The following is a 14,398-nucleotide window of genomic DNA, read 5'->3' as shown; positions in this document are numbered from 1 at the left end:
TGAACAAAGTGGAAATAGCCATAAAGAAATAGAAAACCTACAAAGAAACCAATAAGAAATTCTGGAGCTGAAATGTACAATAAGTGAAATAAAAAATTCACTAGAAGGATTCAAAGGCAGATTTGAGCAGGTTAAAGAAAGAGTCTACGAACCTGAACATAGAACAATGGAAATGATCATGTCTGAGAAACAGAAAGAAAAAAGATTAACAAAAAGTGAGCAGAGCCTAAGGGGCCTGTTGAACACCACCAATATACATACTGTGAGAAAAGGAGAAGGGGGTAGAGGAAACAGTTAAAGAAATAATGGTGGAAACTTTACAAATATGATGAAGAATATAAACATAAATGCCAAGGAGTTCAAATAACTCCAAGTAAAATAAACTGAAAGAGACTCACACAGAGACAGATTATATATAATCAAACTTTCAAAAGACAAAGAGGGACTCATGAAAGCAGAAAGAGAGAAATAATTCATCATATGCAAGAAATCTTCAATAAGATTATCAGCAGATTTCTCATCAGAAGCTTTGGAGGCTAAAAGGCTGATATATCCAAAGTTCGAAAAGAAAAGAAAAAAAAACTGTCAACCAAGATTCCTATATCTGGCAAAACTGTCCTTCAAAGTGAAGGAGAAATTAAGATATTCCCAGATAAAACAAAAGCTGAGGGAGTTTGTCATCACTAGCCCTGCCCTGTAAGACATGTTCAAGGGAGTAAGGCACGGTAAAATAAAAGGACACTAGGCAGTAACTCACAATCTTATAAATAAATAAGAATCTCAATAAAGGTACACACACATGCAATTATAAAAGTCAATATTATCATAACAACAGTTTGTAACACTACCTTTTGTTTTCTATATAGTTTAAGAGACTAACACATTGAAAAAAACAATTATTAGTTTAAAAGCTAGGATTTTTGTAACTTTGGTTTGTAACTCCACATTCTATTTTCTATGTAATTTAAGAAACTAATGTATTTAAAATGTTACTAGCATATATTTTGGCATATGCAATAGAAAAAGATGTAATTTTGTGACATCAGCAACTAAAGGAGGTAGGGATGAGGCTGTAGATTTTTTCTTTATTATTCAAGTTAAGCTGGTATAAGTTCAAATTAGAGTATTATAACTTTACTGTATTAAATGTAATTCCTATAGTAACTACAAAGAATATAGTTATAGAATATACACAAAAGAAAATGAGAATATAAGTTAAACACTTAACTACAAAAAAAACCAATGAAACATAACAGAGGACAATAATGCAGGAAATGAGGGACAAAAATCTTACAAGGTATGTTGAAAACAAATAGTCAAATGACACAACTAAGTTCTTTCTTAGCAGTGATTAATATAAATATAAATAGATTAAACTCTCCAATCAAAAGAAAGATTGGCAGACTAGATAAAAAACACATAATTAAACTATATGCTGTTTACAAGAGACTCACTTTAGATCAAAGAGATTGACAAAGACATGGATTGAAAGTGAACAGATGGAAAAAGATATTTCATGCAAATAGTAACCAAAAGAGAGCAGAAGCAGTGATAGTAATATCAGACAGAATAGGTTTTAAATACAAAAACATTACAAGGGTCAAAGAAGGACATAACATTTTAATAAAAGGTTCAATACAGCAAGGAAAGATAACAATTATAAACCTTTACACATATCTCATAATAGACTGTCAAAATATCTGAAGCATAAACTAACCCAACTGAATGGAGAAATAGACAGTTCTACAATAATAGTCAGAGACTTCAATATCCCACTCTCAGTAATGGATAGAACAACCAGGCAGAAAACAAGTAAGGAAGTAGAGGACTTAAACAACACAATACACCAACTAGATGAAACAGACATATATAGAACACTTTACCCCCAAATACAAGCATACATATTCTTCTCAAGTGCACATGTGACATTTTCCAGGGTAGAATATAGAATAGGCCACAAGTTACGTCTCAAGTCTCAATAGAATTAAACAGGTAGATGTCATGCAAAGTATCTTCATTGACTACAAGGGATAAAGTTAGAAATCAATAATTTAAAAAAGGTGGAAACTTCAAATATTTGTGGAAATTAAACACAATACTCTTAATCAATAGATCAAAGATGAAATCACAAGGGAAATTAGAAAGTACTTAGAGACAAATGAAAATAAAATACAACATATCAAAACTTACGGGACATATCAAAACTTTCTCTTTTCATTGAAAAGAGGAAAATTTATAGCTAAAAATTAGTCTCCCCTTATTCATGCAGAGTACATCCCAAGGTCCCCAGTGAATGCCTGAAACCTCAGCTAGTATCCTATATATATGATGTCTTTTCCTATACATATATAGCTGTGATAGTTTAATTTGTAAATTAGGCATAGTAAGAGATAAACAATAATAAAATAGGACAATTAAGCAATATATTGCAATAAAAGTTATGCAAATGTGTCTCTCTCTCAAAATATCTTATTGTACTATACTCACCTATTTTTAGACCACAGTTGACTGTGGGTAATTGAAATTAAAGAAAGTAAAACCACAGATGAGAGGGCACTACCATAAATGCTTATATTAAAAACAAAGAACAATCTCCAATCAGCAATCTCACTTTACAAGTTAAGGAACTAGTAAAAGAGGAAGGAACTAAACCCAAAGCTAGCAGAAGGATGGTAATAATAAAGATTAGAGCAGAGATCAATGAAAAAGAATAGAAAACAATAGAGAAAATCAGTAAAACCTATGTTGGTTCTTTGAAGAGATCAACAAAATTGACAAATCTTTAGTCAGATGAACTAAGAAAAAAATGAGAAGACTTAAATTACTAAAATCAGAAATGAAAATGGGGACATTACTACCGATTCTACAGAAATAAAAAGGATTATGAATATAGTGCTATGAATTAGTGTGCGCCAACAAATTAGATAACCTAGAAGAAAGAAATAGATAAGCTCCTAGAAACACAAAACCTACTGTATTAGTCAAGATTATCTAGAGGGACAGGACTAATAGAATAGATGTATATATAAAGGGGAGTTTATTTTTTATTTTTATTTACTTATTTTTTAAACATATTTGATACATTTTATTTATTTTATTTTTTTACCATAATTTAAGTTCTAGGGTACATGTGCACAACTGCAGGTTTGTTACATAGGTATACATGTGCCATGTTGGTTTGCTGCACCCACCAGTTCGTCATTTACATTAGGTATTTCTCCTAACGCTATCCCTCCCCCAGCCCCCTACCCCCCAACAGGCCCAGTGTATGATGTTGCCCTCCTTGTGTCCATGTGTTCTCATTGTTCAACTCCCAGTTGTGATTGAGAACATGCAGTGCTTGATTTTCTGTCATAAAGGGGAGTTTATTAAGGAGTATTGACTCAGACAATCACAAGGTGAAGTCCCACAATAGGCCACCTGCAAGCTGAGGAGCAAGGAAGCCAGTCTGAGACCTAAAACCTCAAAACCAGGGAAGGTGACAGTGCAGTCTTCAGTTTGTGGCTGAAGGCTTGACAGCTCCTGGCAAACTACTGGTGTAAGTCCAAGAATCTAAAAGCTGAAGAACTTGGAGTCTGATGTTTGAGGGCAGGAAGCATCCAGCATGGGAGAAAGATAAAAGCTGGAAGACTCAGCCAGTCTAGTTCTTCCATGTTCCTCTGCCTGCGTTTATCCCATTTGTGGTGGCAGCTGATTAGATGGTGCCCATCCACATTGAGAGTGGGTCTGCCTCTCCCAGTCCACTGACTCAAATGTTAATCTCCTTTGGCAACATCCTCACAGACACACTCAGGAATAGTACTTTGCATCCTTCAATCCAATCAAGTTGATACTCAGTATTAACCATCATGCCTACCAAGACTAAATCATAAAAAAATAGAGAAAATTTGAACAGACTTATGACCAGTAAGGAGATTAAATCAGTAATAAAAAATCTCCTGACAAAGAAAAGCCCTGGACCTGATGGTTTCACTGCTAAATTCTACCAAACATTTAGAGAACTAGTATTCTTCTCAAACTTTTTCCAAAAAATGGAGAGGAAGGAACACATCCTAACTCATTCTATGAAGCCAGCAAGTACCCTGTTACAAAAGCCAGGCAAAGACACTGCAAGAAATTACAGACCAATATCCCTTATGAATACTGATGCAAAATTTCTTAACAAATAGTAGAAGACTGAATTCAGCAGCATATTAAAAGGATTACACATCATGACCAAATGAGATTTATTCCTGGAATGCAAGGATGATTCAGTGTATGAAAATCACCAAATGCAATACACCCTATTAACATAATGAAAGAAAAACCTACATGATCATCTCAATTGATGCAGAAAAAGCATTTGACAAAATTCAACATCCTTTCATAAAAAAAAACCTCAATAAACTAGGAAGAAAAAGCAACCACTTCAACATAATAAAAGCCATATTTTAAAATCACAGCAAACATCATATTCAATGGTGAAAATTTGGAAGTCTTTCCTCTAATGAAGCAGGATGCCAGCTTTCACCACTTACATTTAACATAGTACTGCAAGTTCTAGCAAGAGCAATTAGGCAAGAAAAAGAAATAAAAGGCATCCATATTGGGAAGAAAGAAGAAAAAAAGTATGTGTAAGGAGGCCCTGTCCAAATCAAATATTTGGAACTGTTCCCTGGCTGAGAGTAAATTGCCCAGGTTGGGTACTGTATAAAATCGAACTTTAGCATTTGGTTCCACCCCTGACACACAGAGAATCTAAACTCAGAAACATTACCCTGGCATATCTTGGACTGGTCATTTCTAGCATAAGGTGGCAAATGTGGATGCTGCTGAGAATTGCTTCCAGATCTCAAATTAAGGAAAGGGTGTGTATTAATATTTCCTGGGGAGTTGCAGTGAGTGGCTGTGGATGCATGCATGAGCAACAGTACATGTATCTTCAGTGACCTCCTACCCAATAGTTATTAAAAGTTGAATTTGTTGCTGTCAAAACAATCAGACAGACTAAACAACCAAAACAACCATGTATGTGTATCCATTGGAATTCTCACAAAGACATTTTATTAAGTGAAAAATCCTAGATGCAGAAGGGTTTGCATGGCATATTGCCGTTGGCTTAGAATGCAAGTGGTAGAAGGAGGATGTATTTACATCTATGCTAAGATGATCAGAGAATATAACAGGAAAGTTTCATAAGAAATTATCTTGGCAGAGGAGTGCCTGGGAGACTGAAGTTCAGAGATAAAAGAAGACTTTGTTTTCACTGTTTACACTTTTACAATTTTTGAATTTCTAAAACCATGTGTATGTATTAACTATTTCAGATAGATAGGTGACAGATAGATGGATAAATAGCAATAGCTAGTAGGATTTCTTACATCTTCCCCCTCCATATCTATTTTGTTAACCTTGCTTATGCCTTGAGAGACTGACCTTTGGTTTCCTATTGGGTTTGGTCAATGGGAGCACCAGCAGCAGATCAGAGGAGAGGAAAGGAAGAGTCAGGTCGAGCTGTCTATTCTGTCATCTTCCTCTCTGTGGGGTTATGGTGCACTCCAGAAGTCAACAGAAGGGCATAGTTCTTGTCAGGTGGCCCTCTCCACACAGGCTTCTCTATCTATAAGTTCAAGGACTATGCCCTCCCCAGCCCCCTTCAGTTCTGATAGGGACTCTATCATCCCTTGTAGTTTCCCTAAACCCCTCCCACATCTTTGAAAATTGTCCCTTTATTAAACTGTCCTTTTCAGATTATATTTGAGTGAGCCAAAGGTTCCTATTGGGATCCTAAGAGACAAACAAACAGAGAAATGAGAGAGATGAGGAGTGAGGAAGTGGGAAAGAGGTAACAAAAAGAAAAGAAACTTGAAGGGGATAGTGTAGAAGTGTTGCTTGACCACAGGCACCACATTCCAGAGTGGAGCCCTCAGCATTACAAGTTCATTGACTTGTTTTTGCTAGGGCTCTGAAAATGGGTCTCTTCCTGCTAAGGTCACAAGAGACTGAAGAATTATGATGATGATGATGATTATAATTATTATTTTAGAGGCGGGGTCACACTATGTTGCCCAAACCTCAAATTATCCTCCTGCCTCAGCCTCTTATGTTGCTGGGATACCAGGCAAGAGCCATCGCGCCCGACTGAAGAATTAATCAGAATACCAGTTTACCTACTTAAAGCAAAAACTAGAACTTCCAAAGGGAGTATTATTAGAGTGTCTTCTGAATCATCACAAAAATAAAAACTCATGTGTGGCATGAAATTAGTAGTAGGTAGACATTGCCTTATACATGTTATGACCTCGGCAGAATCCCGGAATGCACCAAGTTGCCTCGTGGAGATTATTTAATCTCATAATTTTTCAAACAAGTAGGGGATAACTCCCCCCAAGATTTTCAGACATGTGAAGGCTTTAAAAATATCTCTACATCCCCGAAAGATATTAAAATAATCCCTTAGGAGTTATTTCCTCCCTTGGCTGCTTTCCTTAACCCACTGAAAATCACCGTCTGTGATAAGAACTGTTCCTGATGACAGTGTTCCTTATCTGTATCTGTATAGGCAGAGGAAAGGTCCAGAAGCACAAATCAAGTCAACCTAATCATCTGAAGAATGAAAAAAATGAAAGCCAAGGAGGAAAGTTAACTTGAATGTGGTCATAGTAAGTTAGCACTAGGAAGTACATCTATTGAACCCAGGTATCTTGATGATGATGCTTCTTCCAAAACATATTGAATGTTTACAATAGAACAATTTTTGAAGGAAGCATTTCTTAAATTATAATTCTTTTGCAAACCATGCTCCCTGTATGTAATAGTATGTATAACACCTATGTTAAACAAAATATTAAATTAACTTGAATATCCTGTTTTTCTATTCTAAGAAAGAGGTTAATTCATGTTGAAAGAGATTATTCATTTGCATGAGAAAATAACTAGAGAGTTCTATGCTGAGTGGTGACATTTAAAGATATTCTAATTGTTTTATTTAGATATAAGTCACATATAGTAAAATTCTCCTTTTTTAGGTGTACAGTTCAAGGATTTTTGACCAGTGTTTTCAGGTACATAATCCTGCCACAGTCATTGCCGAACAAAATTTCCTCCTGCCCCTTGGTAGCAATACCCTCCCCCAACTTTCAGCCTTTGCCAAACTTTGATCTAATTTTTGTCCTTGATCTAAGCTTTGCCTTTTTCAGACGTCATATAAATGAAATCACTTATGACCTTCTGAGTCTGGCTTATTCCACTTGGCAAAAACCATTTAAGATTTATTCATTTTGGTGCATGTGTTAGTTTGTTCCTTTTTTCTCCTGAATAGTGTGCCATTGTATAGATGTACCACCGTTTGTTTATCCATTCACCAGTTGATGAACATTTGGGTTGTTTGCATTTTGGGGTATTTATGAATAAAACCACTATAAACATTTATGTACAAATATTTATGTGGACTTTGCTTTCATTTCTCTTGGATAAATATCTGGAGTAGGATTACTAGGTCATATTTAAGTATGTGTTTAACTTTTAAAGAAACTGTTAAACTGTATCCCAAAGTGGCTGTGCCATCTGGCATTCCCACCAATATTCTAAAGGATTCCAGTTGCTCTGCATCCTCGCCAGAATTTGGTGTTGTCAGTTGTTTGTTTGTTTTCTAAATTTTAGTCATTTTAATAAGTAGGCTGTGATATCCCATTGCAGTTCTAACTAATGATACGGAGCATCCTTTCATGGGCTTCTTTGCTACCCATGTCTCTTCGTTGAAGAAGTATCTTTCAAATATTTTACCCATTTTAAATTGGGGTATTCATTTTCTTATTGCTAAATTTAGAGATTTCTTTATATAATCTGTATACAAGTCCTTTATCATGTATATATTTTTCGCATACTTTTGCCCAGTCTGTGGCTTGTTTTTTTTCATTATTTAGTGTTTTTCAAAGAATAGAAAATTTTAATTTATCAACTTGTTTTTAATTTTATGGTTCATACTCTTTTTATCTATGAAATCTGTACCAGAAGCAACAAAGACCTTAGTCTATGTTTTCTTCTAGAAGTTTTATATTTTAGGCTTTACTCTTAGATGTATAATACATATCTAATAAATTTTGCACATGATATGGTTTTCCTTTTAAAATCTTTAAAATAATCTTTTTCATAATGATAAAATATTTCTTGTATAATTAATATGACAATGTCATCAGCTAGCTTAGCTTTCATTCCAGTAGAAGTGAAGGCACAGAGTAAAGCTTAGTTCTCCTCCATAAGGACTTCAGGTTTGTTGAATTTCCATCTATTCTCAGTAGTGCCCATGGCTCAGTGCCCAGGCATTATACATCATTTAAAGACACAATGCCATGTCTGATCTAGCTTGCTGGTGATTTTCAGTACATGACAAGTCCAAGAGTTTTGGCTCCCAACTATGGTAATTGCATAGACAGTTCCCACTCCAGCTTAGGGTTCCCAGTGCTCACCACCTCCTTACCTAGCTATGGCTGCTTATCTTGGAAAGAAACCTTATAGGTAAGGCATTCATAATACCCTCTGGGGTTTCTTTAACTACAATCTGCCTTCACATAATTTTTTCAAATAAGGACTGTGCATATCAAATATACACAGACAAGTAAAAATTAATAATGATCTTATATTCCTTTCAACCTGAATTTCCTGGAAAAGGACTCAACCTAGAAATTTTGTCTTGCTTTATTAGTGCTTAATAAAACTGTCTTGGCCATCAGGTTTAAAATATTTAGTTTTAATACTTCACTGCCCTAGTGACTGGCTTATATTTTACCAAAGGAACAGTATTATTTTTCGAAGGTACATAGATATGCACTTCATTAAGGATTTTCATCTTCTCAGAGATGGACAAAGTATTTATTCTTGATAATCAAACTAAAGGAGGAGAAAGCATGCGCATCTAGAACAGTTATGGTAGAAGATATTTGAAATATTAATTCATGTGTGTTCTCCCTTCTCTACATGTCTGATTCCTTTATATCTCCCCTGGGGGTTGGAGGCAGAAAGAGTCAGATCTAAGCAGGACACACATTGCTGCCTGCCAATTTGCTAAAGGTCACTGTAGTCTAGGAAAGTAAAAAGGAGGAAGGCACCCAGTAGTCAGAAGGGAGTGTATTGGGAAACTAAGCTGGAGCTAGAGTGGAAGTCAAGTGCCAGATGATTTTACCCAGTTGTGCTGCTATCCAGTCCTTCTCGTGGCCGGCTAGTGAGGCCCGCCACCAGACAGCAGCCTTGACCAACAGCATCCCAGCATGTCTGTGCTCCAGGACCCAGTTCAGCCCTCCCTACACCTTCTGCTTCTCTCCATGAAGTCAATCCCAGGAAGTTCAGCAGCCCGAGACTCTTATGGTTCCTCCAGGATAAGAGGGTGGGGCCCTGAACACCTTTAGTGACAGTATAAAAGGGCAATATTCATCCCTGATGAAGGAAGGACCAGACAAGGCCAGCTTGATTGAAAGCTCCCACTAAGCTAAGGCAGCGTTGGCCACAGAGACCTTGTGACTGGGGACGGTTGATACCAACACATATATGTACCTCACATAGGGTCTGAGTAGCTACTACCTGTCCCTTCACTAGGCAGCCATCACAGTCGGTTTCACCTAGTGCCCTGGACCAAGAGCCAGATGGTGGGGAGAGCTGAAAATCAGTGCCTCCCAGAAGCTTTTTTTAGAATGCACACAAATAGGAAAAAGACAAAACAAGTAAAAGACAAAGAGAACTTTGAAAACAGAGAACTGCACTTGACTGCCGGGAAGGAGAATGGTGACAGCTGGAGAAAAATTGAACAATAAATTTGGGCACTATAGGGCAATTCAAGGCTTTATTGGTGGGAAAAAAAATTGCTTCCTTCTCAATTTTTGCAGACTGGCTTCCAGTGATTTGACTTGCGTCTCTTAATATTACTTTTACATTTTCAGGAGACACAATCTGGTTGATTTAGATGTCTAATCCTAATCAAAGTAGGCTAGAGAGGGTGGGTCACATTGTTCAAATGTGGCTGTCACAGTTTATATCTGTGGTGTGTGCCTGTAGTCCCAGCTACTTGAGAGGCTGAGGCAGGAGAATCACTTAAGCCCAGGAGTTCAAGACTAGCCTGAAAATATAGTGAGACCCTGTCTTAAAACAAACAAACAAAAAAAGTTGGTAATCACCAAATCAAACTACCCCAAAATGTACTATTTTAGCACATCTATCCTAAGTTATATCAATGAGGACAATTATTATCTGTTTCCCTGTGCTAGGAATGTGGTTTGCCTATTATCGTTAAAGGATGTGTCTTAAACTATGCCTTCTTTCTTCACCTCTTCAGGTTAAGTAACTTTTTCCTCCTTTCTGTAAGAGCTCAGACATTCTGCTGGGTGAAGCTTAAGTATCAACATAGCCTTAATGTGAGATACTAGCAAGAAACCCAGACAAATCCGAAGGTGTCACACTGGATCTTTTTTTTTTTTTTTTTTTTTTTTTTTGAGACGGAGTCTTGCTCTGTCGCCCAGGCTGGAGTGCAGTGGCGCGATCTTGGCTCACTGTAAGCTCTGCCTCCCGGGTTCACGCCATTCTCCTGCCTGAGCCTCCTGAGTAGCTGGGACTACAGGCGTCCGCCACCACGCCCGGCTAATTTTTTTTGTATTTTTAGTAGAGACGGGGTTTCACCATGTTAGCCAGGATGGTCTCGATCTCCTGACCTCGTGATCCACCCGCCTCGGCCTCCCAAAGTGCTAGGATTACAGGCGTGAGCCACTGTGCCCGGCCAAGAGATCTTATTTAACAGACAGCATGGGCAGCAACTTTACTCCACTCCCTGGTTCCTCTCTGTGGCTTTTGTGTCAGAAGCACAATTCTTCCACTTATTCTAAATGTCTCCACAACCATCATCAGCCCCAAAAATCCCTGTACTGAATTCTCCCCTCTCAGTACAAATCCACTGCAGGTTCATCTGTATTCCAAGAGAACTTTGTTTTCTTTTTCTTCCTTTCCCTCAATCCTTTTAATCCTCTAGTTCAAGCAATTAGCTCTACAAATATTAGCTGCAATCAAGGTCTAGCACATGTGGTAATTTTCTCTCTAATAAATCAATCAATTCTTTCCATGGAGTGTTTTTTTCCTTTACAGTCATTAGAAAATTACAATGCTACTTGAGGATCACCAGCAACTTGAATTAGTCAAGGCACGTCAATCAAATTTGCCAGATTTTGCTTTAAAGATGAGAAAAATGGGGTAGATTTACAAAGGCCTCTTGTCTTAGAATAGGAAGCTTGATAGACCCTTGTTGAATCTCTCTTAGAGAGGCCTTGGAGTATAATGATCCATTTGGAGGAAAATCAAAATCAGTACTACCAGTGACAAATCAGACAAAACATAGAACCTCTCATTAAATAATCTAAAAATTAATAATTCGAATAATCAGCCATGCAGTGTCCCTGGGCAATGCAATATTCCGTAATAGCTAACAGGTTAGCACAGCAAAGAAAAAATAGATATAATCTAGCAAATGGCCAAACTGTAGTTCTATGGCTTATTAAATTTTTTTTTCTTTAGTTAAATGGGAACTGAAGGAGCCAAACTGTGCTTCTTGAAGCTGTCTTTCGCGTTGGGGATAGGACACTGTAGGGAGTAGGGAGCTGGGAAGCCCAGTGACAACTCCTTGATCACCCACCCTCCCAGTATAGCAGCTCAATTTTTGTCTTATTTCACACAAGTTGTGTTGAGGCAATGGTTTTTCTTCTTAAAAATGATTTGAGAATCACCTGTGCAGCCCAGACCACTCTTTTCATAAATATGTAAAATTAATGCCAGAGAAGGAATTCTTAATTTAGCCATACAGCTGGAAATAGACCCTGGACAGGATCTTCCCATGCCATGCTATACTGTCTCTTATACTTGGCGAACAAACCAGGTGAGAATTTGCATGCCTTTGTAATGGGGCTGCTTTTTTTTTTCTTTTGTTTTCAAATGGTTATAAGGAAAAACTGATGCAGCCAAGTTAGTGTGAGAAGAGGCACAAATGCTACACTGGAAGTGAAAACAGAGTCTGCAGTTGTGCTCCTTTCTCTACAGAATCTCTAGTCACTCTGAAGAATTATATCATTATCCAGCACCTGAAAGGGGTCAGAGGAGGGGGAGGCCTAGTTCCATTTTCTTATGTCACCGAATGTATTCCTATTAAGATTGAGAGAAGTAAAGATTTCAGCAGGATACTTGGTGAAAACTTGCTGACATTAATGACTCAAATTCTCAGAGAGACTGCAAGGAAAATGGTGTCATCACTGTCATTCAAGACATTTAAGATGAAATTTCAAAAGAAGGCTGTCAGGCATAATGACTGCCAGGTTCCATTATATCATTCTCAGAGGGTGGATCACACACACTACTACGCAGCCTGTGGGTGGCTGATGCTGAAGTTTGAAAGGAAGCTGCATGGAGAAGAGGTGAGGGGGGGGCTGCCTCACATGAACAGGATACAGCACCATTGATATTCATATGGTGATTTGGGGGTAAATCTATGAATCGGGGCCTGGTCTTTAGTTGTGGATATGCTGAAACCTAGTGCTGAAAAAATGTAGGAAAGTTTGAGCTGTAAATGGTAGTGCCTATTTATTAATTTGCTATGAGCATATTCCTCTCTAGCGACTCAGATGCTCATGTCTGTGTGCATTCCAGCACTGAGATGCCTGCAAAGCCTAGTTTGTAATCAGTAGATAGCCATGTGAAAAGGAGATAAGGGCAGTGGCTTCCAACCTTGGCTGCACAATGCAATCACCTGGGGTGATTCGATGCTAAGGCCATACTCTAAAATCAAATAAATCTGAATCTCAGGGATGAGGACACAGACATCAGTACTTTTAAAATCTTCTCAAGTGATTCTAATGAGCAGCAAAACTGAGAACCACCGTGTCAGAGCAAAGGGTGAGGTTTTAGGCCTCAAAGGGTGAGTCTCACCCTTTCCACTCAGGGATCTTTTATGTCACAGACCAGTAGGTTTGATTTGGTTTTGTTTTAAATCAGGAGTAGACATAGGTTTGCCAGTTTCTAAATTTGTCAAATAAAATCATTAAAAATTCAACTACCATTATCTCATTAAAGAAAGAAAATTTTAACAATAAAAATTAGGAAGGACCTAACTTCAGGATATAAGAGTAACTCAGTATGTTGTATTTATTTTTCCCATGTCTCTACAGACGGGTGAACATGTCGCTACAGACTGATGCAAACTGATGCAACTGATGTGATCTAATTGCTCTCTACACCCATAATCAAGGCTTTCCTCCTTGGACAGCTTTAGATATACTTGGCTGAGTTTGGGTTAATTAAACCACTGTCCTATGCTAACCATCCTTCTCTTGCCATATCCTTTAGTAGAGGTTATTAATAGTATTGATTAAGTTGTAGGTGATTTCTTCTCCCAGGCTTTGGAAATGTTCTGTCTCTTCCAATTACAGAATATGTTGATTTAGTAAGCTCAGCTCTGCTTAGACATCTTAAACTAAGTTTTCTAGGGTGACTGTGGCACATATATGCCCAAATAACCACTTATCGGGGGCACTGGCACCCCCTTGTTTTGCTAGTGGACCATGATAGCAATTATTCTAAATCCAGTGGTGAATTCATTGGAGGGCCAAATAAACTGAGATGAGTTGCTTATTCTGTGTTAAGTTATACAAAATAAAAAAGACTTACTAATATTGTAAACTTTAAGTGCCTCTTTGGAAACTTCTATATGCCCAGTTCTTCTGTGGCCATGTTTTATATTGCCCCTCTTCTCCCCGAAGGTACATTGGCATTGTAGAATGAGTTCTATACTTAGTTGTCTGTCCTTAACGAGACTGGCTGTTGTGACTCCTAGGAGAGGCGAGCTGTGAGAGAAGTTTACCAGTACTCCGAGTCTATACCTCAAAGTTCCCTTTGAAGTGTGCATAACGTAGAGACTCATTTATGCTGAAAATGGTGTGAAATAAGTCTTCATTTATTAATTTCCTCTAAGCTGTCACGCTTAAAGGTGGATCAAAAGAATAGAAGCTAGCATACACATGTGCTTTTGGCCAACTGAAAAAGTTCTATTTACTGATGTCTGTGTTCTTCAAACACTTAAGATGTGTAACTAATAATGGGCTAGTCTGCCCCTGTTACTCCCAGACGAACCCAACCCAAACTGAAATGTTTGTCATCTTTTCAAGGTCAGGGGCTTTGCTTGGAATAGAACATCAACCTCAGAAGTAGAAGACCTGGATTTGAATCCCAGCTCCACTACTCTCTTCAGCAAGTTGCTTAAACCCTCTGAGCCTCAACTTCCTTATATATAAGATAGGAATAATTGCTTTTTCTTCTTCTTTCTTCTTTCTTATTCTTCTTCCTTCTTCCCTTCTCCTCCTCCTCCTCCTTCTCCTCCTCCTCCTCCCTCCTCTTCTTC

The 14,398-nt window shown here is 37.7% G+C and overlaps 1 long non-coding RNA gene across 1 annotated transcript in view; it reads right to left on the bottom strand.

The window, feature by feature from the left end:
* LOC134758107 (uncharacterized) overlaps nucleotides 1-14,398 on the bottom strand; it is a 114,199-nt gene that overhangs the window by 98,451 nt on the left and 1,350 nt on the right. The gene's annotated exons all lie outside the window — the stretch shown is intronic.

Source organism: Gorilla gorilla, chromosome 2 (genome assembly GCF_029281585.2).
Source record: "Gorilla gorilla gorilla isolate KB3781 chromosome 2, NHGRI_mGorGor1-v2.1_pri, whole genome shotgun sequence".
Classification (NCBI taxonomy): domain Eukaryota; kingdom Metazoa; phylum Chordata; class Mammalia; order Primates; family Hominidae; genus Gorilla; species Gorilla gorilla.
Note: the sequence above shows the minus strand (reverse complement) of the source record. Positions and strands in the feature narration are given on the sequence as shown.